Raw genomic sequence first — 23,737 nt, forward strand, 5'->3', positions numbered from 1 at the left:
TCACTCTGTGATGATCATCAGGATATTCTTAATGTAATGGTTTCGGAGACTATTGTTTCAACCAATATTTTCTTAGAAATCAGCAGTCAGGAGATAGAATAAACAAGAGCTATTATATAGCTTCTGAGTAGTAAATTCAAGGGAAATAATTTTCTTCAGGTTGGACTAAGAAAGAGTCAAAAATATACAAATGCCACCTTTCTAAATTTATTGACTTAAAAAAATATATTGTAACATTTTCAGGGAGTTGAGATATATCATACAGAGGTATTTTTGAGGCGTGACAACCTGTGTTGCCCTTGTTATTGGGTAAAATGGAAGGACAGAAACCAACTGTTACTGAAAACCTCTTTTCTTCTGTTTCTGAGAAAGCTGCTTTGCACTAATCTATCTTGTTTAATTCTCACATCAGCCCCGTGATGTATCTCATGTTATTCCCGTTCTGTAGATAAGAGGCAGAGGCTCAAAGACTCTAAATGATTTGCTCACATTTACATGGTTAATGAGTGGCACAGCTTCTGGGGAATCAAGACTTGTTTGACTCTAAAACAGTTACTTTGTAGTAAACCAAACTGACTCTGCAGAAGACTTGTAAAACTTTAACTGTATATCAGCTCTCCACTTTACTTCATAGCCACTCAGCCTCTGAGAAAGAGCCTGCAAAGAGCACAGTTTTCAGTTCTTTTTTTGAAAGATGAGAGGGTTTACATATGGACATGGTAAAGAAGACAGTTGTTAAGGTATGGATATTAGTTTACACCTGTAAACTTGACTTTGGTATTTGACAGAATGAGGTTTTCCTCATGTGAAGCTGTGTATTTGTGTTTGACTTAACCTGAGTCTCATTAGTCAGCTTGATCCAAATGACCCAAAGGTTCTCTACACCAGATGCATATTAGGAAGGCAAGCAAACCAATGAAAGGCAGTGACAACTCTCCCCCAACTTTTGTAAGCTCTAGAAAGCCAGAAAAGACAGTTATTGTAATATGTTTTGCCAGCCCAGCTGTTATGATCAAATGAACCTGAAATAGTAATGACTTCTGAATATACAGCAAATTTATTTAGTTCTTAACTTTTCCATAGGTTTGAAAGCTTGCCACAGCCTCCCTTTTTTATTATGCTAAACTGTAGCACTGTAAGTAACATTCTATCCTGGGTAGAAATTAGTTTTGGCATAATTAGATGGAGATTGGGTAAAAGAGGCTCTGCCATGGGACTTGCCTTATATGATCTTATTCTTACTTTCCATCTTTACTTTATTCTCTAAGTATTTATTAATTGCCTACTGTCTGTCAGTCACTGTGCTATGTGGGAAGGCTATACAACAACGGGTCAGCAAACTTTTCTGTAAAGGGACAGATGGTAAATACTTTAGCCTTTGTTGCCCATATGGTCTCGGATGCAGCTACTCATTCTGTCAGACAATATGTAAAATACTCAGCTCTGCTGTAGACAATATGTAAAAAATTGATTGTGGCTATGTTTCAATAAATTTTTTTACAAAAACATGCCGTGAGTCAGATTTGGTCTGTGAGCCACTGTTTGCCAATACCTGTACTAGAAGGTCCATGAAAATAGTGAACTTTGTTTTGTTCATTGCTCCGTAACCAATGCCCAGAACAGTACCTGGCATATGGTAGAAACTCCATAAATATATCTTGAATGAGTGAACTAATGAATCAGACTGCTCTGATCTCTTAAGATCTCATAATTGAATAGAGGAGATGAGAAATATATGTATGAGAGTGTGAAGGTAGTGAAATCAGGTAGTATTTTAACTGGGTACTGAAAGATAGCTAAGCATATGTCACCACCAGAGAAGGAAGAAGCACACTGCTGGCAGAAGACACACACAAAAGGGACAAAAAGTGGGCAGTTCATGAGTAGTTCAGTTGCTCTGTAGTAGGATTTCCCTGACTTGTCTGATCATTGAAAACACTTGTTATTAATAATATAGATTCTCAGCCTCTCCATGGAGATTCTGGTTTGTTAAGGCAAGTTTGGTCGATACTAGTTAATAAAATAGAGATTTGAAAGGAAATAGTAGTGGGAGATAATACTGGAAATATTCTGGGAAATTTATAGTGGGAAATAAAGTTCTTACCCAACAGAACCAGTATTGACTGGTGGCAGCAGGGCCTAGAATCACCCTGTACATTCTTCATTCTTTGTCACACAATGGAGGGTGAGCCCTGATGGAACCACTGCACCTATCGGCCTGCCTTTCTTTATATGTCCCCTATTGATCATGTAGGAGTACGTTAGTCTTTGTGATGAAGTGGCATGCAATTTAGTCATTTGTGTAAATTATGATGAAAATATATTCTGTGTAGCTATTAGATTTATTGTTTTAGAATCTCTTGGTTGACAAACATCTAAAAGGGCAAATGGATTTAAATGACAGTCGAAAACTTGCTTTTTCTTGCTGTAACTCCAGTTCAGAAGGTAGTTTAATGTCCAGATTTGTAAACAGACCACTAGGAAGGCCGTATGTCTCCTTTTCAGTGATGGGATAAGCAAGTCTAATATGTAGGCAGTGACTTGCTTAAGTTCTGTCATCAAATTATAGGCAGAACTAAGGGTATAAATGCAAACACCAAGGTACACTATTTAGTTTTTATTTTCATACTTCCATGTCTCATTTATCAATAAAGTTCCTAATTTACGTAATTTCTCTCCCCTTTGAATCTCATAGGCTTTTTCCCAGACCTTCCTTTTCTATGCTGCTTTACATAAAGTTATATCTGAATGTCTTCTGGACCAGTATCCCACTGTTACCCCAAATAAAGACTGAGCTCTGTTTCCCTGGAGAGTTTAACAAAGTAGTTCCTGGAAGTTAGTATGGATTCAGTAAATAATTATAGGCTTGATCTATCTTAGGTATCTTTTCCTTTCTTGTGTGTTTTGACTCAAGTTTCTTTACAGTTACATTGTCAGAAAAGTCCAGCTCTTTCAGAATTGCTGAAATTCAAAAGTTGAATTCCCCCTTATGGCTAAGACCTTTATTAACAGCTCTTTTGATAATTAAACGTCAGAAACTTTAAAAAAGAAATGTCAGTAAATTATCAGACAAAGAAATTGCATTTTTATTTGGGTAGATGTATTTTAGTTGACCACTTACAATCAAGATTATAGCAAAATCCTGAGGAATTTCATATCGTGCACGCTTCTCTTAACTGCCAGAACTTTGTTTTTGTATCTCTTTGGAGGCTTAATTTTTTATTTCTTCTACATATTCTTATATGTGTACATTTGTTCCTCCTGGTAGATAGTGAGCATCTTGAACCTAAGCTTAAAAAAACTTAATCTCTGCACCTCCACAAAACCTAGCTCTGCAGGTGCTAACACTAAATATACTTTTATTTAAAGAAACATAGTTAGAAAAAGTTCAGTCTTATCTTCACTTATTCACTTACTTCACTCTTATTTTGCATCTCACTTTGTGCTGTGTTTTGTGCTCAACACTGGTGGTTGGATTGGATTGGGGTGGGTATGTAAGAGTGAATGAAAGATAGTTCTTGCAGAGAATTCTCGTTTGGGGGAGATGTTGACACCTAACACATAAGTATAATGTGGTGGAGAAATCTATGGTAGATACAAATAACCTGTATTAAAATCTGGAAGCAGGTTAATTCTGACAAGATGAACCAAGGGAGAATTCAGCAAAGGGACAATGTTTGAGATGAGGCTGAATGTGTCTTGGTCTTCCATTTCAGTCATTGGTTTTGATCTTTGTCAAAACACACACACACACACACACACACACACACACACACACAGTGGTGTTTTCTTCTTTTTGCAATTTGTTTGCAGATTTAAGAGTAGAGCTATCTTTATATGGGACAAAAGGAAGAGAGGAGATGATTTCATTGTGTCATCTGTGGGTTTCTCGAAGTCTGAAAGACGCAGCCTCCAAAAATTATTGGGATGGTGCTTCGTCATTCGTGGCATGGACACGGATACATTGTCCACGATACATTTTGGTTCTTTGCTGTATCCCTACCAGCTAGATTAGTGCCTGACACATGCAGACAGAGATATGCATTAAGTCCTCACTTAATGTCGTCGATAGCCTCTGTAACTTTAAGCAAAATGACAAATAGTGAAATCAATTTTACCATGGGCTAAGTGACGTAAACAAGGGCTAAGTTCGTATAGCATCTCATCAGTATTAATAAGGAAATGGTGTTGACGTTATTTGAGGCCCTGCCGGATACTGTTCTAAAGTAATGGTATTCTTTCCAAGAATTTTTCCTTCTAGTTGTTGTTCTCAATAGTTAGATTACACTAAATGGTTCCCTGGGTGGAGGGAGCGTAGTATGATGGAAGAAGTTTCGACTTTGACGTCAGACAATTCTGGTTCTATACCTAACTTTGCCATTTATTATTTATGTGACCCGGGACCATTGCTTATCCTTTCCAAGGTTCAGTTTCCTCAGCTTTGAAAATGGTGATCATGGAAAGTACCTCACTGAGTTGTGGGATTAAAGGAGCTAATGTTTGCAAAGCTCCTATTTCAGTGCCTAGGACATGATACATCATCTGCCTGCAGGACCAGGTAAGTTATGTAAATGAGTGAACAGGTGACATGTAAGTTTTATGCTTTTGACACAGACACACTGCATTTGCAAAATTAGTACACAGAGATACCCTTCATCCCCACAAAGAAATGCTTCCAGTCATTTTTTTTTGAAACACGAAGCCCTTTTATCTAGCTTTCCTTTTCTCACTTAGAGTCTTGGGTACAGGAAACATTTTGTTTTCCTCTACTGTGGGGAAAATAACGGTGCAAGGATGCCAATGAAATTTGACTGGTCCCCTGCCACAGTCTGAGCATGTTTTGGGGAGAGAGCTGCAGGGTGTGGTGGAGGATGTGGAGAGCTTAAAAGGGCTTTCTTGAAAAAGGTGGCAGCTGTCTGGCTCTAATCATTTATTGCCACATGGGAATGCTTTGTCAGATTTTTATGTGAAATCTTTAGGTTTATAAACCTTGGCTCATTAAAATATTTTTAAAATGCTGTAAGAGATACTTCCTAATGGAAAGAGAAAAATGTAACTTATGATCTCACTCAATTACTTCAACAGTAGCTCTAAACAACAACAATAACAACACTTAAAAGGTCCACACTGGACATGGAAAACAGAACCCATCTAAGGACCAGTCCTCCAGTTTGCATCTCCTATGTGCATTTTTAAATGATAAGGCTAATGGCAAATGATGGCCAATACTGAATCCTTTCCATGTGCTAGGCACTCTGCTATGGATTTTTCATACGTCATTAATTCTTCATAACCTAGAAAGGTATGTATTACTATTATTATTCCATTTTACAGATAAAGTCACTGAGGCTCAGAGAAATTAAGTATGTTTCCTGAGATCACACAAATGATATGTAACAGGTGGGTTTCAAACCCAGGACTGTTCACCTTCAAATCCAAGCATACCAGTGGTTTTCAACCCCGATGATATGTTAGAATTACTGGGCTACCCGTAAAAATTGCTGTTGCCCAAGCCCACCTGCAAACTAAAGAAATCAAAATATCAGGGGGTGGGGCCCAGGCATGGGTATTTTTATTTAAAGCTCCAAATCACTGGTTAGAAAAATAGATGTAATATAGATAATCCCTCTCCCCACATTAAGCACCCCCTATTTCCTTTACCCTACTTTGTTTTATCTTTAACATATTTATTGCTCTTTGAAAATTGTGTTAATTTACCTGTTTGTGAATTTTCTGCCTTCGTCACTGGGATGTACACTCCATGAGTGTAGGAATTTAGTCTTTTTTGGTTTCTTTGCTGTATCCCTACCATCTAGATTAGTGCCTGACACATAGCAGTTGCTCAGTAAATATTTATTTGAATGAATAATTGATCCTTCACTGCAGGGAATATACAATGTAGTGAGGGAGACAGATGATACATATTATGGTCCTATGAGATAAGTGGTAACAGTGATGGTCAAGCTGATGTCATTAAAACTTGGAAGACTGATGTTTATCTCTTAAGTATTAGGATAAATTGTCTTGACATGTATTGAATGGACTGTGGGCATTTTTTGTCACTTGTAGTATCAGACTGCATCCATTCTGTGCACTGGTGTGTGTGTGTATGTGTGTGTGTTGTGTGTAAATTGAGTAATAGGTGACACACTCATGTTACCTCTGTGTGGGCATAATTTTTTAGTGAGACTGCTAGGGATTATAAGCAGGGCTTTCTGAGTTTTGTAGTTTTGTTACCCAAACATCAGGCCATAGAACAAATTCAGGACTGATGCTAGAGATTTACCCAGTCTATAGGGAAGTCAGATATTCTCTTATTTTCTAGGAAAACCAACTTTTGCAGGTCACTCTGCCCCTACCTTCGATAGCAGTAGTCCTCAGCCTTTATGTATCAAAGACTCTTATGATGGATAATGTTCATATAACAGCTCACAATGGGCTGTGACTGAGGGAAGGCAGGCTGAGCTGAAGTGGAATAAGTGGAGACCCATAACTCTGCCTCTTGTTCTTCCTGTTAAGAAAGTAAATGGTAGTGTGAGTGACAATATCATGGGGGAAAGAGCATTAGTTTCTAAATAACAAATCATTTAGAACTTTAGGACTGTAACAATGACTAGAAACAAATTGCTTGTGACAATCTGACAATTGATGGACCATGATGATAGTGAAAATATGTAACCACTGTTAGGCCCGGGCAGTGGACAAACAAAAGCCACCATGTCAAGTACGAGCTGGTGGACAGTGTTACTGATGGAATCATAGTGTCATCAGGGAACAGCTAAGAGCCTGTGATGCATGGAGGATTGAGGGGGCTTCGGGGTGCTCTCCTTAGGCAGAGTAGAGAGGGGAAACTGTCCTTCCTCTAGAATAATTCAACTTGGGTTGAGGATCTGGTCTTGCCACTTTTTGCTGGGGGTTCCTGGGCAATTCACTTGCCCTTTCTGAGCCTAAATTTCTTCTAATACATAGTTGGGAAGAATAATTTTGGCATCCTCTATTTCCAAGGCTTGGTGGGATGGTTAAGCACCTATGAAAGAATTTTTCAAGATGAACTATTATTATCCAAGGTAAGGATAATGATTAATTAAGGGAATAATGGCAGTGATGGTTTTTCTCCTGTTGTAGACTGACCACCCTGATGTCTCTGTTCAAATTTAACCAAAAATGAAGGTTGAGAGGACATTGGGGGAAGGGGAGATAAGGCAGGACTTGACTTTCTTCTGTGCTTCTTCAGAATAGTTATGTCCTGTGGAGTCTAAAGGTAAAATTTGGGCTATCCATTTCATAGTTGCGATTAACACAATAAACTGGGTCTAAATAGGTGCATGCCCCTATGATATTCATGAAAAGTGCCATGACTGAGGTGGCCTGGTTGTTTTGAGAATGGGCTGATTTTGACAAAGGGGAAAAATTGGGATTCGTTTACTGTAAATTGCAAGTAAGACACAACAGAAAGTTGAATATTAGAAGAACTTGGCTATCGCAAAAACCACACACTTTCACATCAGTAAAACATGGAGTTCTGATCTGAATGAAATGTGAAACTCCTTGTAGACCACAGAGAGTAAAAAGGAGTACTTTTGTTTCATTATTAATACCATTGTCCTTATTTCTTTAAATGAGAACTGATAGCAACCATAATAGAATCTTTCTCAAAGACCAAACACAGAAAGAAAATAAAACAAAATAAACAAACACACAAAAACCTCACTACCACCATCACCACTAACAAAAGACCATGCTCTAAGGATGCAGCCTCTCTAACTGTCCATTGTTAAGTCATCAGGGTCTAGAGAAAGGGGCCCACATTTCTTTCTATCAGGATAAAGTCTTCATTAAAATTTTTTCCCCCCCTCTTTTGGAAAATTGACAATACTGACATTTTGTTCTGTGAGAAGGGTAACTTTGTCCTCTAATGTGTGTGAGAACATGAAGCTATGACTATGTTCACAGAACATGGGACTATCATGTTGACAAGAGGAGTGAGGCCAGGGATGCCTGATTGAGGCGTGTGTTGCAGGTGCGTCAGAGTAAAAATAGAGCTCTCTGGAAGTAAAATGAGGTAACTTTTAAGTATGAGGGACCAGCAAAGTTGAGGAAAAGAGGCACATTTTTTTTTGCCAACACATGAGAAGCTGTGGTGTAGTCTGGAATGGAGGCAATAGACTTGAGTTTCCGTCCCTTTGGTCAGCCACTTAACTACAACTGGTCACTACTCATTTCTCAGTGAAATTTGAAGCAGCAATAGATGTTTTTCAGTTGTTCTCCTGACTGGTATTTAGAATTGGTAATTATTTATTCATCTCTTGCTTCATGGGGGCTAAGGATGTTGTGGCAATGGAACAGGAAGCTGAAGACAGAGCGGTTAGTGGTGAGTGTTAGGTTGAATGTATGTGGTTGAGCAGAATAGTACTATAATGATACTAATACTAATACTAATACTAATAATTATTGTTATTTTAGGAATAGTTCTTATAGTGGTGGGAGTTAACAGTTATTGAACATATATTTCTTTCCAGACCTTGGGATAGGTGGTGTATATATGTTTATTTTATTTAATTTTCAGAACAATCTGTTGAGGTGTAAATTTTAGCTTTCAGTTTCACAGCTGTGAAAACTGAGACACTGCAAGAATAAAGAACTTCCAAGAAGTCAAAGTTATTAAGTAGCTGCCTTAGGCTTCAAGCCTTGATACCTTGGTCATTGTCATTGCAGTATGCCTTAATATATTGCAGGGGTGCAGGGCTGCAGGCCATCTAGCCAGCTCCCTTCCCTACATTTGACATTCTCACTGATGCATTGTTGGCTAGCCTTTCTTTAAAGAAAACTAAAAATTAATTTGAATAAACCACACAAATGTATACTGCAAATTAAAAAGTCCCCAAAAGACGTATAAAGGAAAATAAATCTTTCTGCTATCAATGTCTCATCGCTTTACTTTTCCCACCCAAAGGCCAATACTGCTATCAGTTCCTTATATCCCCTTCTAGAAATAAAGCTGGGTATAGACAAGTATATATATGTATTTATAAGCCTTTATATTCCAGTGTTGTAGAATATTCACACAAAGGGGAACATACTACACACATTATTTTCCATCTTGCTTTTCTCATATAATCATATAGCTAGATGATCATTTCTGTGTCCGAATCTTATGTGTGGTAGCTCGTAGTTTAATTTGCATTTCTGTTTTGTTAGTGACTGTACATCACTTTAAATAGGTTGTACTCATTGTGTTTCCTTTCTGTGAATGGCCCTTTGTTTCCTTTTCTATTGGATTGTTGGACTTTTGCTTATTGATTTGTTGCAGTTAAAAAATTAACCCTTAGTCTATGATAGGAGTTGTAATACCCCATTATTTTGCATTTGTCTTTTTCAACTTGCAGAAAAAAAAAATTATGTAGTAAATTCAATCTTTTGGCTTTATGGTTTTTGGGTTTTGTGTAACACACAGAAATGCCTTCCCTGCTTTGTGATTATTTAAATTTTCCCCCCCAATTTTCCTTCTAGTTATTTCATCTGCTTTCTGCTCACGTTCTCTCTCTTCTCTCTCTCTATCTCTCTCTCGTCAATGATCCATTGAAATTATATTTTGGTTAATGATGTGAGGTAGGGATCTATTTTGATATTTTCCAGATCCACCTGTCCAAACACTGTTTATTGTATAGTCCATCTTTTCCACACTGATTTGAAAAACCACTTTTATATTAAATTCCTTGATGTTTAACTACTTAAATATTCAATACTTAGGAATTTGCATTATTTTGAGGACCTTATGTTCCATTCATCTGACATTTATGCACCATTATTATGCCTTCAATTATTATACCTGTACAATATGTTTTTATTACCTGATGGTGCTACTCCACTCTCATTAGTTCCTCTTTTTCTGAATTTTTGTCTTTTAGCACTTGTTAAGTTTTCCATGAAGTTTAGAACTTGTCCAGTTCTAAAAATAATGTCTTATTGATATTTTTATAGGGATTGCTCTGAATTTATTCATTAACATTATAAATTATGCATTGGCAAGATATTATTTCTTTTTCTTAGAAAACTATGTTTTTCAGTTTGTTAAAATTTTCTACTATATGCCCAGGATCATTTAAATTTTTCTTCATGTAGACCATGCATGTTTCTTATTTCCCTACGTATTTTATACTTGCTCTAGTTAATGGAATTATTGCTTATATCATGTAACTGTGTGTGTGTGTGCGTGTGTGTTTTATTGATTTCAGATAATTGATTATCTACCCAACCACTTTATTGAATTCTCTCACTATTTGAATGATTTTAGATGAATTTCATTGAGCCCCTAGTTAAGTAATCATTTCATCTGTCAATAACTATAATTTACCTTTTTCTTTCTAATTTTTCTAACTCTTGTAACTGTATTTTAATTGTATAATATTATCTCCTACCTCTAGAATAGTAAATATTAAATAGCAGTGTTAGAACATGCTATTGTTCGAGTATGCTTTTTTTCCTTGTTTTAATGGGAATGTTTATAGTGTTCCCCATTACTTGTGATGTTGAGTGTTTGTTTGAAAACTATTATGTTATGTTAAAAACTATCCATCCTGGGGCCGGGCCGGTGGCTCAGGTGGTTGGAGCACCATGCTCCTAATGCCAAGTTTGCCAGTTCGATTCCCACATGGGCCAGTGAGCTGCACCCTCCACAGCCAAGATTGTGAACAATGGCTCTCCCTGGAGCGGGGCTGCCTTGAGCAGCTGACCGAGGAACGGCGACCGACTGCCTCAGCTGAGAGAGCACAAGGCTCATAATACCAGCATGGGCCAGGGAGCTGTGTCCTACACAACGAGACTGAGAAACAATGGCTTGAACCAGAGTGTGGGGGAAGGCAGAAGAAGGGGGAAAAATAAAACACAAAAAACTATCCATCCCTATTCTGTGTTTTCTTTCCTTTTTTTTTTTTAAAGTGTGATTGTTAAATGTTTATCTAATACCTCTTTGGAAACTATGGAAACAATCATACATTGTCTCCTTTACTTTAAGAAAATATTTTAGATTTTTCTTTGTTCAACAAATTTGGTGAAATATATAAGTACGTTTTTTTAAAATGGGAAATCATGCTAGTGGTCCTGAAATAATATCCACTGGGTCATAGTTTACATTAATTTTTTTAGTATTTTTGCAACCTAGAGGTCAGTAATTTATTAACTTTTGCATCAATTTTTATAAGTGAGATTATTTGAAAATTGTGTATGTGTGTATTTGTGTCTTAGCTTTGCCAGATTGTATTATCAGTGTTATGCTTAAATCATAAAAATAATTTGGAAGCTTTTCTTGATGAAATAGCTTGTATAGCATTTATATGATTTATTCCTTAAAAATGTGATAGAATTCCCCTGTGCAACTGCCTTGACGTGATGCTTTTTTTTTTTTTTTTTTTTTTTTGAGGGGTGGAGGTATTTGCTCTTTAACGACATATTATTTCTCCTACATGAATTGCACTAATTTTCTTTTATATCTCTTCTGTGGATACCTTTGTTAATTGTATTTTAGAAAAGTTACTTATTTCAAATTGATTTGCCAGGAGTTAAATAATTTTTTGTAATTATTTTCATTTTCTCCATGTTTATGCTTATTTCCACATTATTATTTAAAGCTATGTGGTTTTGTACTGTATTTCTCTATCCCTCTTTTTGATTAGTTTAGCAAAAGGTTTATTATTTATTTAAAAAACAAAACAAAACAGCACTTATGTTTATTTATTGGCTTGCCATCCTTTATTTCCTCTTTAAAATCTTCAATAATACATTTCTTCTGCTTTGCCTAGATTTATTTTGTTGTTTTTCTGATGGTCAGAGCTTGACTCTTAATTCACATATCTTCATCTCAGCTGTTTTATTTATATAAACAAGGTACAGTTTTTTTCTCTAAGGATTGCATTAACTGTATACCACATATTTTGTTAAGCAGTGTTTTTGATTTAGTTATTTGGCTGCATACAGGTTTTCTAAATGCCAGATCTAATTATAATGTAATGCCTCATGGGGTCTGGAACCTTGTGTGTTACTTCATTTCAAGTGTACCATGATGCCCGTTAGATAGCAGGTGCCTAAGAAATATTTTTGTGTGAATAAATGAATCCTTGTGAAGTAATTAGGGGATTTGTGGTGGGTTCCTTCCTGTTACTCCAGTTCGTCTCTGCCATCTTTGGGCATTCTCACTGGTTATCTACTAATGTGGTAGCATAAGAAAATGTTGACATGCTTCACATTACATTTTCAGGGTATTTTATTAATAGGGTTATTCTTAAAGTCTACCAATACAATTGTCTCCAAATCAAGTAAATTGGGTAAAAAAGGTCTTTGTAATGATTACCCCAGAGAAAACATTTGAGTAGAATCAGAATGTTAGAACTGATGGGTTAGCAGAGATCGTGCCCATGAATTACATGGACTTGAACACTTTCCTCAAGCTAAATCTTGCAGCGTGGCTCATGTTCAGAATGTAAAATGATAAAAACAGAGCTGTTGTCGTGGTGGGGAGGGCACAGAGCCAGGGGAAGCCTAAAGCCTTACTGCTGGCCGCCTTCCCTCATGACCTCCTCCCATGTCTCATTTGAAAACGAATAGTTTTAGTTTTAAAACTCTAAATTTTCAGAGGAGAATGAAAACAAAAATGCAAAGAAGGCAAATGATTCATTCAAAGTTACTCAGCGAATTAGAGGCATAATGTGGGACTACAACTCTAGCTTTCTGTCTCTACAGCTGATGGTATTTCCAGGCTCCCAGGAAGCCTCCTATATCTTGTTCCCCTGGGCGCTTTCTGATGGACCTGGTATTTGATGACCTCCGTTGGCAGGACCCACAATCCTGGCTAAGGCACAGACTGCATATTTGCTGATCCCTGAGGGGAAAGTTGTGATTCAGGCTCTGAGGTCTAAGAATTGCAGACTTCGTTTTCTAGTCTCCTGATGAAACTGCTAATCTGGGTGCCAATGGTGTTTCTGTTCCACGGACACCTGCCCACACAGCATGATTAGAAATTATAATGATGATGACAATGAATCTTCCAGGACACCCACATTCTTTGCAAGATATTTCTGCTAATCGTCTCTAACAGAATCAGTTGGATAACTTTTTTTTATTTTATTAATTTTTTAGTGTTTTATTTCCCTTTCTAAGTCAACTGAAAATTGCTGGCTTAATTCTGGTATAGGTTAAAGATTTGTCCTTGGCATTACTGAGTATGCCACTGTTTATTTGTGCAGTTGTAGGTTTTCCTAGAACCTTGAATCCATGGAGTCATGGAAAGCGCCCTGGGCCAGGTATGAGGAGATTTTGGGTTCAGGTTCCAGCAGTGCCAAGTCTCCTGTGAGCCCTTGGTAGAGGTTACTTCCCATCTCGGCAAGTTTGCTTCCCCTTTTGTTAAATGGGCATCCAGTTCTGTTGTCCCTGATTTACAAGGGTGATGGGAATCAAAGAAGGTAATGAGTAAGGAAATGCTTCATTAACTCTACACTGTAAATTGAGAGGGTTGTTATTGAAGTTATTTTTGCATTGTTGATATCCTAGCCTCTTAAAGTTCTATTTAGTGTAGTACAATCAAACACTGTAGGCGTGAGAGCTGAGAAGGCAGATTGTTGCATTAATCCAACATTGGGGAGGGTCAGGGCAGAGAAAGGACCAAAATAATGCCTGAAATTGTGTAGTATATAAGTTCTACCTTGAACCAGGAAAAAAATGCTGCCATGAAGGGATGGCACACAGGGAGAAAAGAGATCTCAGGATCTTGAGGTCTCAATGGAGAAGATAAAATAAACATTAGAAGTGGGAGAATAGGAGGCTAGCGTCAGGGTATGTGATAGTGGAGTAATGATCTAGAGCAGGGGTGTCCAAACTTTTTCCAACGGTTTTCACCAAGGGCCATATGCGATAAAACACACAAACAGCCGGGCCACTCACTGGAGGTGAAGTACATATTGCCTCACCTGGTTTATTTAAGTAAACGAAATATATTTTTGGAATTTGCTATGGGGCAATTAACAATGGATCATGGGCCGCAGTTGGCCTGCGGGACACAGTTTGGACACCCCTGATCTAGAGGCAACAAGAGGCAATTAGAAAAACACCAGCATTAGCTTTGGACCCTGTGTGTCTGGAGTGTAGGAGGACAGGCAGACACAAACAGATAGGCTGCAGGGAAAACACAATCTTCAGAGAAGAGCCATGTCCAAGAAAGCCCTCCAAATTCCCTTCAAATACCCTCCAAGGAGGGTAGAAGCAGTTCCAAAGCTCCTTAGTGCCAAGAAGAGCTTCGTCTTTTTTATTTGTCTCTGCATCCTGATATTTGCATGGTACTTCGTTTGTAATACTTTCCTTTCCCTTTATTTATTTTTAATTGTTTCGGGCCTTGCTTTTTAATTTAAGGTCTGAATATCTGAAGGAATGTTTAGGAGAGGTTCTGATAGGAAGGAGCTTAGTTGGGTAATTCTGCTTCTCTTTTTGGATCACCATTTGCTCGTGTAAAAAGCGTTGGGCTCCGTGATTTGGTTTCTGTAACATTCACTACTGTTATTGAAGGGAAAACATTTTTTTAAAACTAGGATTAAAAAAGTACTCAGTGAATATGTTGATATTTTTGTTATAGTGCTGAGGGTTCGGGGCGGAGCGTGTTTCTGGAAATCCTTTTCCTTTAGCAGAGGACCTCAGCTGGTACACTGGGCTCGAGTGATTTTCTCTCTCTCTCTCTCTCTCTCTCTCTCTCTCTCTCTCTCTCCCTCTCTCCCTCTCCCTCTCCCTCCCTCTCTTGCCCCCTCTCCCTCTTCCCCTCTCTCTCTCCCTCCCCCCCCAACCCCTGCCACCTACCAACCAACCAACCAGCCAACCAACCAACCAACCAACCTACCTACCTACCTACCTACCTACCCACCTACCTAACTATGAGAAATGGTAGAATTAAATTTCTCTAGGTTTTAGTCATTGGTTGGTTTGGTGATTCAGGTAAACTGAGTTGAAGAAAAACTGGCTTATGAAAGAAAGATTTGAAAAAAAGTAACATGATTCTTTAAAAATGATTTTTCCCAGCCTAGGTTATATAGTTCCACAGATACTTGGGATGGGGTCTAGAAAGTCTGGACACTCTGAATCTGAAAATCCTTGAATGTGTTGGCTAAGCTTTTTTCTTTCCTAGAACAGATGGAAATAGACTTTTTCTTTTTCTTCTTCTTCTTTCCCCCCCCCCCCCAGTAAAACAGAGCATGTATAATCTTTGAAACCCTCAAATGTGATTTGGGAAAATAATTCTGTATATAATATGAGTCCAAATATACAATAAAAATTTTTAACAATTAGCCAAAATGTGAATTTTTCGATTACTGATTTCTTTTTTGGCAATATTAGAGTTTCTCATTCTATTCCTTTATTTATTTATAATTTTTAAAAAACATCTCTTTAATTCAGCTAATTCCTAGCTTCCAGTGAACCTTTTAACTAATCAAATGCATTGGAAATGGTTTTTAATTTTTATAAGAACAACCGAAAGTGAGAAGTCACTTTATGTAATGTCTTTTCTTGTAGTTCAGTCTCGTCAGCTCTTTTTCTGATCGAGTTTTCATTTGATTGGAAGAAGCTTGAGGGTGTTCAGTTCTCAGTAATGTTTATGTGTTTCTGTTGGTGAATTACAAAAATAGTAGAGTGTCTGTATACCCTTTACCTACCTTCCTCTAATGTTGACATTTTACATAATCAAAGTACATTTATCTAAGCTAAGAAATATCACCAGTACAACACGAATAATTAAATTACAGATTTTATTTGGGTTTCCTCAGTTTTTCCACTAATACATTTTGTCTGTTCCACAGTCCAGCTCAGATACTATTTATTTAGTCATCATGTCTGCTTAGTTTCATCCTGTTGGTAATTGTTCTTCAGCCTTTCCTTGTTTTTCATGATCTTGACACTTTTTAAGTTTATTGGGCAGGTGTTTTGTAGAACATCCCTCAATTTGAATTTATCTGATGTTTTCTCATGATTTGCCAGGGATTGTGGATTTTTGGGAAGACCACCATTGAGTTGAAGCCCTTCTCATGGTTTCATATCGGAGTATATGATATCAACATAATTTATTATTACCGAGATGTTAACATTGCTGCTGATCAGTTTTGTTTTATTATGTTTTATCTAAAGACTACTTGTCTGGGACTATTAATACTCTGACACCTTTGCAAATTAGTGGTGGAAATCACTGAATAGTTTTCAAGCTACCAATCTCATTCTAATGGAAGGCTGGTGGCTTTCACAGCTCAGTTAGAAAATATCCTTTGGACCTGAGGACCATATTGGGGCTTGCTGCAATCTGTTTTCTACTCTTAACCATGGGGTCTGTCTGAGAGGAGAGTTGAGTGACTGCTGGTTTTGTGTATTTTTACCCAGTGAAAAACACGGGGATTAGAGTCCACCTTGGAAACTAAATCGCCAACAGAAAGTGCAACAGTAGGGAAAGCAGAATGGAGTGAGAGATGTTCACCACCCATCCTTCCAGATAACTTTGGGGCATGATCCTTCCCCTTGATTCATATGGCGTAATGGATGTCAGCCATTATCATCCTCTCCTATCCTGGAGGAAGAAGTGATGGAGAGTGATGGGGACTCCTTTATTTTTGACAGGGGAACACAGTTTTCTGTATCCATAGACCCATACCAGAAAAGGTGAAGAGTTTCTTACCTGTTTTTTCCTTTTTTTTTGGTAGCTTTATAAATTGATGCATTGCACATTTACTGAATTTTTATCTGCTCTGTATCATTCTCAGAGGGTGCACAGTGGGGTTGTGAAGAGGAAGTATTGGTGACTAGGGTTGGAAAATGAACCTTGGTTCAAGCCACAAAAGATTTGAGGGTAGCATCTCAGGTCCTGTACGTCATGACATCAGTATACCAGTAGGGAGAGTGGCGAAGTTACCATTTTGTTGGTAGTAATCCTTGAACCTGTTGGGTTTTCCTAATCCTTACATATGGGATGGAGCCATTTTCCCTCTCTGGCATTTGCAACCCCAGTGTCCTATAATCTCTTGGTCTTGAGAAGAATCTGACATTTGGTATTTTCATAATTGAGAACATAACTTGCTGACTTAAAAAAAAAAAATCACAACATTTTGTGCTTGGACTTAGGTACCAGACTCTGAGCGCTTTGAAAATATGTGTTGTGTCCTTTTCTTTTAATACCATCCTTTCCCCCCAAACCACACACTAACTAGCCCATAGAAGGTGGTTAACTGGCATTTGTTGAGAAACAAAATAACTTTTAAAAGAGAGAACACTTGTGAAGCTACCCTATATTTATGGTTAGAAGAGAGAAATACCACCTTTATAAAGCAACCCTTTTTCTTAAGTCAGCTACCGAGAGTAAAGAACATTGATCCAAGTGTTTATTTACTTCTTGATTTAATTACCATTCTCATCAGGTGTCCCTGTCAGCTCTGCTTATGATAAAGAATCTTTTCAAAATGCTTAACCTCATCACCTCTCTAGGTAAGGGGAGCTAGAAAAGGATGCTGCTTGCACATATTAATACCCACTTTGTTCAGATAAGATATCTAAAAACCTGAAGACTGGATTCTTATTTTTCCTTTTGTCTGATCCTTTCCAACATGTACCTATACTATAGAAGGTATGGGAGTAATAATGAAAAGATGAGTTTAAGCTTAGTTATATTAACTTTTCATTTGAGTTTTTTGTTTTATCTACTTCATAATGATCCAGAGCCTCTGTGAACATGTGACTGTATTGCAGGCCCTTAGTCTTCTGTTACTTCCACTCTTCTGATTCTTCTTTCTTCAGTACATGCCCTGGGGCGGGGTGAGGGAGCATGTTTTGTGTAATGTTGCTATTTGGTCAGAACCCTGTGCTAAGAAATTCAAGAGCCTTTATGATTCTAGATTAGGCATGGTGCAGACTCTAACTGATCCCTAAATCCAGCTATTGTTAAGAACATGTTGCCTTCATCAGAGGCAAGCCTTATGGCATCTACAATGGTTTTGTCACTTAGTATTCCTAGAAAAGGCATTTTGAAACAGGTTTTTGATTATTACAGCCTTATTTATAAGGAATATTTGAAGCTTTGAATTTTCTGCAGAACAGAATGGAAGATCGTGGAAACTCTTGCAAGTGTATACAGGACAGCTGTAATAAGTAGAAAAAGGGTTGGCTTTGTAGTTAGAAGACCTGTGTTTACTTCCTGGCTCTCCTATTTGCCAGTTGTTGGATTTCAGACAACATATCATCTCTGAGCATTAATTCCTTCCTTTGCCCAAATTGGACAATATCTATTTCATAGGTTGTCATATGTGAATGTAAATTGAGTACCTGTTTTAGGGACCAGTACTTAGGCTTTATAAACACTAAACAAACTCGTTTTCTCACATATTCCTTGTGAATTTACTGGTGATAGATCAACAGCCATCTTCTGTCTTCATTTTGGAAGTGGGAGAGGAGGGCATTGGGGTGATTGTGTGGTAAAATCCACTTTAATTCTAGCTGAGAAAAAGAACAGGGAAAATGTGGTAAGCAATTGCTTCTAAAATACTCGGGCTAAAAGCACTTGATGGATTTGTGCTGGCTTCCCGGTAGACTCATCTCTGTACTGCCCGCATAGCACAATTAATAGTTATTACTCAAGAAGGAACAAATAAAAAAAAAGAGAGCAGGCATAAAAACATCCTTTTATCTTTCTGATGATGGTCCTTTTTGTCAGGTCCGTGGAGCCATACCTGTGAATCATCCTGGGAAAGCACAGTGTGGGTGACTAGAAGGAAGATCTTGTGGCTCATTTCTTACCCACTTCCTGGGCTGGGGGAACGTGTAAGCTCATCTTTCTTACCTACTGATGCCTTGTCAATATCCACTACCGTTCACCATGCATCTTCACAAACGACGGCCTCTTTCTCACATCCTCACTCTAAATGCATCACTGTGTAGAGAGCCAGTTACTCTCTGGGCAGAACAAAGTACAAAGGAAAAGCAGAGTAAAGTTAAGAGGGTAGGCATGGGGCTGTACAGAACATGTGACTCTGAGCATGAGCATAGAAACACCATGTTTGTTTTGTGAGGGTATGAAATGAGTCACAATTCTGCTACAGACCTGCCACGTGGCCGTAGGGACTTCACTCCTGTGCTCCTAGAGTCCATGGATCAAGTTTTGCCACTTGGAAAAGCTTAGTCAGGTTTCTGAAGGGAACCCTGATTTTGAGGATGAATGCCCTAAGTGGGCAGTTAATTCTATAGACGCAACTTCTTAGGCAGAATGGAGGTGATGGTCATTGATTTTAGGGTCCATTCCTGGGTTTGCATCCAGTGAAGCAGGAGTGTTTTTGGATGAGCTACATAATGTCTCTGAATATTAGTTTTGTCATCTGTGAAATAGGAATAGGATTATTGTCGGAATTGTAGATAGTGTATGTTGTAATGTGCCTGGTACAGAATAAGTTCTCAATAAACGATTGGCGTTGTTGTTATTATTATCTGTAACCACAATCATTTCCTTTGCCTTGTCTTATAGGTATAAACCATCACTACAGGAAATATGACTTGTGAAAGTGCTTTGCATTAGATAGATAGAAACGATCTGTAGATTAAGTAATGTCGTTAAAGAAAACTTGGAATCAATTCCACCATCTTCTTTTTTATTTTCACTAATGGATTATTTGTCCTCAACTCTTAAGATAGTTTGTTTTTTGCTACATCTTTTGCATTTCCTCCCTCTCACCTATTACCAACCTAAAGCCAAGCTCTTATTGCCTCCTGCTCCATTGGTGTTCCTGCCTCCAGACTCTCCTATACCACTGGTTCTCAAAGTGTGACTCATGGAGCAGCAAGATCACTGTCAAGCCTCACAGCTTGCTAGAAATGCAGCATCAAGCCCCCCCCTCAGACCTGCTGAATCATGGGGCATGTTTCCCATCATGCTGTGGGCCTTCGTCTAACTTATTTTGCTATCACCCTTGCTCAGAGTCCATAGTTGGCCAGTGAGTGTGTGTTCTGCCTCCAGAATATTTCCTGATTGTGATTGCTCTCATCAGCTCTTCTGCAAGAGGTGGTTGAGAGGGTAAGCATGGGGCTGTGTAAGGCAAATGCAGTAGGAGTATAGTGACTCAATCCAAGTCATCATGCCTTACCTTAACTTGGCAATAGAGTCTCTGAAATGGGCTCTATATTTTTATGCTTTCTCCTTGTGGCCCTTCATACCACATGGAAAGATCTAAAATTGTTAATTGAATCATATCACACCCTCACCATACAGTGGTTTTCCAGGTATCTTGAAACATTTGAAAGACTCTTTAGTGGACTGCAAGGCTCTGATATATAGACCATGTCTTCTCCTTTATCTCTCACCCCTAACCACTTCACTCAGTAAGCTACAGACATACTGGCCTTTCTTTTGTCCTGTGTATAAACCAAGTTTATTACCACCTGACTTTCCTTTGATTCTATATATGGCTGGCTTGGACTCATCATCCAAGGCTCAGTACAGATGTCATGTCAGAGAGATCTTCCTTAATCTGTAGCTAAAGTAGCACAGATTAAAGTAGCACCTCTTGCCTTCTTATCACCCTTTCCCTTTATCTTGTTTTATATTTTATGTAATACTTGTGGTTTTCTGAAAGCATGGTTAGTATATCTTTGTTTACCTTATATACATTGCAAACTATTTTGCTGAGAGATATCTTAGTTACAATAATGATGAAGATTTGCTGGGTGCATACTCTGTACTAGGCACTGTATAGAGTCAGGTCTAATGGGCGAGTTCATTGGGATTATTTCATTCTCTTTAATGGATTATTATTTTTTTAATTCAAGTTTATTGGGGTGACAATGGTTAGTAAAGTTAACATAGATTTCAGGTGTACAATTCTGTATTACATCACCTATAAATCCTATTGTGTGTTCACCACCCAGAGTCAGTTCTCCTTCCATCACCATATATTTGATCCCCTTTACCCTCATCTACCACCCTCTTCCCCCTTCCTCTCTGTAATGGATTATTTATTTGTATCTTTGTCTTCCTGTTGTCTGAGGATGTCAGCTCCCCAACGGTGGGGACCATGTCTGGTTGTTGCCACTATATTCCTAGCTTGTAGAAGATTGCCTGGCAGGGGAAAGGTGCTCACTCAGGAAGTGGTTGTTTAGGGAATGAATGGATCCAGAAGATTATCATTTGAGAACAGTTCTACATGGAAGGAAAGAACAAAGAGTTTCTCTCATCCCTTATTCCAGACATGTTCCAGGAGACCATAACCTTAAGTTCATCTTGATTTTTAGTCTAAGGGAGAGAGCAAGCTTTGGAATCTGATTAAGGATTTGGAATCTGCTCTAGTGACCATCGAGCAAAGGCAGACTGGGACCCATCTGGGAGAGAGGTTTTTGAGTGGCACCTGAATGTGAACAAGTCCTTTCAAAAGCCTTAAGTTGGGCATTCGGTGTGATGGAAAATACAAGGCCTTCCGATTTTACGTTCTCTTGCGCACGTTGTCGATGTGCATATGTGAACCTTTTATTATCATGGAGTTAGCCGGCAGTAACCATGGTGAGTAGACCTATCACACAGCATTTTTCTGAGTCAGTTTAAAATGCTGACAATTAAATATACCGTACTCTTTTAAGCAATCCATCAGTCTCCCTTGTTGTCATGGTGACCAGAGTATATTTAGAAATGTGACAAGTACACTGAGTTCAATTGCACTTTTGCCAAAACATAGTTTTGCAGCTAAAATTGAATTTCCTGATTGAAGATCCAAGTGCTGTTAAGGGGGCATGATCATTTCTATACATTATTCTGGAAGTATAACTTACATCATTCTATTAAATCAGAGTAAAAGTCTTACCAGGTTAGTAAGATATTGACATTTGAGGTGGTTGTACTTAGAGTTGATGAAATAACGTGAAGTAAAAGTGACATGTTTTTTTCCTTTAAAAATGAAATTGGGTCTTACCAGTATAACTAGTTTAATGATTAATTCCTTTATATCTTTATAAAGAAGTTGTAGGTAAGTGTGCATGCATCTATTCCTCCAGATTATATTGTTTAATCTAAATAAATTTATCAAGGACCCTCTCTCCCACTTGTAATCTAGTCTTAAAAATTTGAGGACTTTTTTTTGTTGTTGTTCGTTTTTATGGTCTGACCTTGGATTGAAAAGCATCCTTATTTTTTCCCCAACCTCATCCTTCTGGGTTTTAAATTAAATGGAGTAAAGAAGTAAAACGAACACAACTGTTTGTCCAAACAAAGTAAAAGTAAAAGTCTTCTCTCTTGTCTAATAAGGAAGTTGGTTTGAATCCTCACTTTTCTGTGGTCCTTTGTCTTGTCACCACAGTGCTAAGAATGATGTTGAGTATGAACTGCTTGCTTATTTGACCACAGAAAGTTTAGGAATTTATGCAGTGGCTGGGTCATTATTACAACCCTGATTTCATTCCTGGCCAAAGACAGGTAATCTGCCCTTGAGGTGAGAAACAGGTACGCTGGGACACTTTTGCTTCTCTATTTTTATGGAGCTAAGTGCTTCAGCATCTGGGATAGATTTTGAACCTTTAATAAAATGGTTAAACTGTCTTTATTTCTTCCATGTATATTGCAAATGATGGTAAGAGACATCCTAGTTATAAAAACAATGAGTAAGGTTTACTGAGTTTTTATTATATGCTAAGCACTGTGTATAGTAAGCTCTTTAATGGATCATTTCACTGGCGCTACACATTAATCTTATGATGTAGGTTCTATTGTCATTCTCATTTTATATGAAAGCAACTGGTTCAGAGAGATTTTGTATCTTGACCAAGAGTACACCTCAGTTAGTAGTAGAGACTAGATTCTGATCCAGATGCTCTAAGTATCAGTGCCGCCCCATAGAAGACACACAATAAATATTTGTTGACTAGCTAATGGCCTGCTCCAGGGTAAAGTCATACAGATGTTTCAGTGTTTCCCAATTCTCACTGAAGTGGCAGCTACATAAAGATAAACAGGTAGCAGGATTTGAAAGTAGAGCACAGTCAATCTGTGTCTTCCCTATTTGTTTAGAACCAAAGGACATTAGTACTAAACAGGAAAGGAGCACACATACGAGTAAATCCCATCTAGCCCGGTTGTTTGGTCTCAGGACCTCTTTACACTCTTAAATATGAGTTTTTGTTCGTGTGAGTTATACTAATGATACTTATCTTGTTAGAAATTAAAGCAAATAAAAATATATTTTTAAATGCAAAACATTGATATAAAAACAAAACAAAACAAAGCAAAAAAAAAAAAAAAAGTCAGTGAGAAAAGTGGCAACGGGATTCTCACTTCTAATTTTGATTTGTTATGATATGTGTTTTGATTAGTTTGTGAAAAAAATCCAGAAAAAGATTTCCAGAAAGGATGGAAAAGGAAGGAAAAAGGAGGTAATTGTGGATTTTCTTCTTTGACACTACACCAAAACTTGACAAGTGGTAGTTTTCTAAAGTTCAATTATAATGTGAAATCTGTAATCAGTAAACTTTTTTATGAAACTGTTATATTAAAATCCATTGGTCTAGTTATCACTTTGAATGAATTTTGTAACATCTTCATTGATTAAACAATATTAGTTCACTGAGTTATGTAGATCTTCCAAATGTTGATGTTTTATTCTATAACATAAAAAAATGCATATATCTTTGATATTACTACTAATTTCATCAATAGCACATTTTAAGTATTAGGAGGATATCACATATATAATAGTAGATACAA

At 37.7% G+C, this 23,737-nt stretch overlaps 1 protein-coding gene across 20 annotated transcripts in view; it reads left to right on the plus strand.

Annotated features, from left to right (window-relative positions):
- LPP (LIM domain containing preferred translocation partner in lipoma) overlaps positions 1-23,737 on the plus strand; it is a 650,163-nt gene that overhangs the window by 134,926 nt on the left and 491,500 nt on the right. Inside the window, exon 1 of one of the 20 annotated variants that reach the window (XM_074329350.1) lies at positions 18,805-18,825. The exons of the other annotated variants lie outside the window; for them this stretch is intronic. The gene's annotated coding sequence lies outside the window, so the exon portion shown is untranslated. Of the gene's footprint in view, positions 1-18,804; positions 18,826-23,737 lie in introns of those variants that run through there. 20 annotated transcript variants of the gene reach the window in all.

This window comes from Rhinolophus sinicus, linkage group LG01, assembly GCF_036562045.2.
Source record: "Rhinolophus sinicus isolate RSC01 linkage group LG01, ASM3656204v1, whole genome shotgun sequence".
Lineage (NCBI taxonomy): Eukaryota > Metazoa > Chordata > Mammalia > Chiroptera > Rhinolophidae > Rhinolophus > Rhinolophus sinicus.